Below are 4,621 nucleotides of genomic sequence, written 5' to 3'. Positions count from 1 at the left end.
ACAACGCCCACAGGGAAAGAGCAAAACAGAACACAGAAGCACAGGACCTCTTTAAAAATAAAATAGGAAACAATGAAACACTGACATGACTAAATGACCTTGACAAGAAACAGACATGAAACACATGAAGGATAAGGGAGACTTAACACAAGGGTTGAAAACACAAGGGGAATATAATAAGCAAATGAACATAGAAAATCTAATGAGCTTAAACATACACTATAAACATTAAAATGAACTAAAACTCAAAACGCTGGGTCATAAGACCCAGGATCATGACACAAACTTTCCTTTTTGCTAAGGGCTGGATCAGGTGACCCTGAATCCTCCCTTAGTTATGCTGCAATACACGTAGGCTGCTGGGGGATTCCCAAGATGCATTGAGTTTTTCCTTTTCAGTCACCTTTTTCACTCACCATGTGTTAATAGACCTCTCTGCATTGAATCATACTTGTTATTAATCTCTGTCTTTCTTCCACAACACGTCTTCTATCCTGTTTTCCTTCTCTCACCCCAACCGGTTGCAACAGATGGCCCCGCCCCTCCCTGAGTCTGGTTCCCCTGAAGGTCTCTTCCTATTAAAAGGGAGTTTTTCCTTCCCACTGTCACCAAAGTGCTTGCTCATAGGGTCATTTGATTGTTGGGTTTTTCTCTGTATGTGTTATTGTAGGATCTAGCTTACAATATAAAATGCCTTGAGGTGACTATTGTTGTGATTTGGCGCTATATAAATAAATTTGAATTGAATTGTTTATTTGCTGCCAACAGTACTAACACTTTGAGAAATGATGGTATGTGCTTTTATAGGTTGCTCTTCTGCGCATACTCATACATATGTATGGTCTATGGTATTGATCAAAAAGTTCCGTTCATTTCATCACAAGGAGACTGGTGGGCCTCCAAGCTGCAGAGCTAAAAGCATTTGGCATACCAATGGGATAGACAGCTTTGTGTCTTTTATGGGATTTAGTATGCCTCAGAAGAATTTTCTGCCCACTACATGACATGAATGAACTGGGTAACTAATGGAAATGTAATGAAAAATAAAGAGAAACTAATAAAGGCTGTTAAACAGCTTCACTTTGTTTTTTGACAGCACATTCAATAAAATAGAATCTTTTCTAATATTATTATTATATTGCGTAACACTTTATAATGTTGCACCATTAAACATTAGTAAGGCATTAAGCATTAATGAGTGTATTAGTAAGTGTATCAGCAATTCCTTACTAATGAGTAATGCCTTAGCATTAGTATACAGAAAGTAATTCAATATATGAAATAAGTAATTAAGTATTGAGATACACAGTTATATATACATAATGATTAAGATATGAGCTCATTGTTTGTGAGTGCGTTACTGGAGAATTTATATATACTCATTTCATACTGTAATTCATGGTTAATTCAGGCAGTTACTAGTTGTTAGTTAATTATTCGGTTTGACCTCATCTAAAGTGAGGACTACTTTTGCCTTATAAAACATTTATAAATAAATATGGTAGGACCTAAAGACTCAAACAGGTCTCAGTTAGCTTCACAACAGAAGAATGACACAGACGAAACAAAAGAGATACAGAACATACAAATATTTATTGCTAGATAAAAACAAAACCCACCGGAGGTTTTCAGGACACAGACATGTAGGTAGGCCCAGAGTCTGCACCAGAATTTGTAAGAGGGGTTTAAGTGAGAAAGATACATTGAGCAGTTGGAGCCACTGCTCAGCTTAAATATATTAACTATATAAATTAACTTACATATACATATAAGTTTCTTCATATTACAGTGTATGTCTCTTCGTTGTTGTTGTTTTTTTATATGATGGTGGAGTGTTTTTTAAGTCCTGATGTTAGTGCTGATTCAGCTGCCAGATTGGATTTGAATAGAATAGAATAATCTATCTAATCTATCTCTGCTTTGATTGATTGATTGATATACTAAAGTGTTTTCTTCTTTCATGAACAGAATTTTCTCAGAGCTAAGTTTCTCTTGTTGCAATTTCCCTGGTCAAATCTTCAACCAATAATTGATAAAAACCAACGTGGCATCTGAATGATGTCTTTTATAACACAGATGTATAGTTGGATTTTGTGGATCTTGCAACATTTATATTTCTGATGAATGAACATCCACATTTCTAATAAAATTCCTGATACCTAAAAGTTTTATTAGACCTCCTAAAACTTCACATCCAAAAGCTTTATGATAGAGCAAATGCAGAAACAGAGGGGCTTTACCAAGCACACCAAAAGGCATTTTTATGTTATTTTATTTATGTGTTATTATTCATTCATTTATTTTATTTTATTTTTATTTTTATTTTTAATATAAAGCATAATGTTCTGATTCTGGCAGCCAGTTCAGTTTCTCTTCTCTTTGTTTCTTTTGTTTTTCCTTGGTTGCCAAAATTGTTCTGTTTAATAAACATAAATATTGTGTTGCCCTTTTCTGTTGTCTCTCTGGTGGTTCAGTGACATTTTAGAAGTAAAAGGCTGGGGCTTAACAAACTTGCACAGTAGATGCACGATAACTGTGTGCCTATAGTGGGAACAGCACACCTGTTGCAGCTAGGGTGTAGTCAAAATTCAAATAGCACTAAGAGACAGTAACAGGAGATATTGATTACATTTCATATGTCTTAAATGCATTCACATTATCTGTATCATGTTTTTAGAAGTACAGCTGAACCTTTTTGTTATGCCTTTTTATGTAAAATCTGAGAAATGTTACAGCTTTTTTTTTTTTTTTTACTGTATCTTTAACTCAACCTTGAAACACCAAAGTACTGTCCATGAATATATTTTAAAGCAGGGCCTGTGGGGAGGTTAAATGAACCTAAATGAACCTGGATTTACTTGGATATTAGTTATATGCTCTTAGCTATGCTTTTATTATTACAGGATAGCTGCTGTGTATGATTCCAGCAGGGATCTTTAAAGTTAAAAGGAATTTCTTGTACACACTAAATGAAGAAAAGTGTTTTATTCATCTCGTGTTTTACTTTTTGTTAAATTCATTTAAAGTAAAGACATTTATTTTGTTTATAAACAAAAATCTCACACAATAAATCTCATAAAAAATGTAACTTGCCTCACTTCAAGTACAAGCTTTGAATATAGGTTTACAGAATTTACATTTTAATTACTGGTATATTAAATGGAGATCTTGTTCACTGTGTGAATGCTGTCTGTGAGCCACGTGTGCAGAACAAGCTCATATCAGACCTGCAGTGTTCTCTTTGAGAAAAGTAAATAATCGAGCTCAGCATGTCCAGCATGTGAAGTTAGTATATGGAACGCAAAAGTGGTGCTGTAGATAACAGGCACAATACTCAAACACAGCAGCTGAATGAAGTTCTGTAGTTTATTTCTGGCTAAAGGTAAGACTGTGAGAATCCCAAAAGTAAAATAAACATATGTTGTGTTGTAGTGTTAAAATCAACATGACAAGTGGAATTTATTTTGATGCCTTAAAAATCGTACCCCACACTATCGTTCATCTCCATTAAACCACATCCTTTTCTGCGGCAACACTTAACGTGCAATACCTGCACTAAAGATAGAGAGTTGTAATAGCACCTCTGCAGGGCGTCATGAATATTTATCAAAGGGTTAATGTATAATTCTGGTGTGTGGCTTCGGGGTTGATATTGTAGCTTTTAACAGTGATCCTCATCTATAGCAATAAATATCCTGTAACCTGCGACGTACAGGATCCCTTTTCTGTTCCCTTTTCTCTAGATGTTCACCTGCATTGTCGTAGCTTTAGCTCAGCTGTCTTTCCTAATGGCTCACAGGTCTGTGAACCTGTCAAAACAACAATAGATTAACAGCTGACTGCATTTTCACCACAGTCATCAACAGTGAACTACAATTTATGTATAGATAAATTGCAACAACTCAATTTTTCTACTTATTTAAAATGACACATTCACAAAAAATCTGACATTCATGTATCCATAATATTTAGTAAGAGTGACTGATTGTTTCTAGGTTAAGTGAGAAAATATGTAAACATATTAATGTCTAAACGTAAAGATATTAAATGACTGAGTAAGTCAAGTGCCAAATCTTAATGTTGAAAAAAGAAAACTGTCAGGGTCCGATCCCTGAGCAGTTATGGACTTGTCATATTATATGTATTTTTGGTGTTGCTGCCCCTCATCTCCATGTTTGTAGATATGAGTGTGTGTGTGGGTGTGTGTATGGGTGCAGGTGTGTCTGAACTCTTGTTTACAGGCGCCTTCAGGCCTGGTGGGTGTGGCCCTGCTAGGGGACTGACCACACCCGAAGCCACACACCTGCTGCTGATCAGGGCTCGTCGGGGGAGCTACTTGGGAGAGTTTTGGAACTCCCACCGACGCGGGATCATTGCGTTAGACTCCCAAGTCAGTGTGCGTTTAGGAGGTGCAGATTGTGTGTGCCCGCGGAGGTCAGTGTTTAACGGCTGCCTCTATTGTTTTCCTACAGGAGGAACATGGAGAGGAAGGACAGCACGCACAGGGTGTGCAGAGTCACGACAGCGGGGAGCACGAACACGGACGCCACTGGATATAAATCACACTACATATATAGGAGAAAAGTAGCCTATTATTATTACACGAACATAATAATAATAA

This window comes from Haplochromis burtoni, unplaced genomic scaffold (genome assembly GCF_018398535.1).
Source record: "Haplochromis burtoni strain Fernald_Lab_line unplaced genomic scaffold, NCSU_Asbu1 Contig_357, whole genome shotgun sequence".
In the NCBI taxonomy this organism is placed as follows: domain Eukaryota; kingdom Metazoa; phylum Chordata; class Actinopteri; order Cichliformes; family Cichlidae; genus Haplochromis; species Haplochromis burtoni.
Note: the sequence above shows the minus strand (reverse complement) of the source record.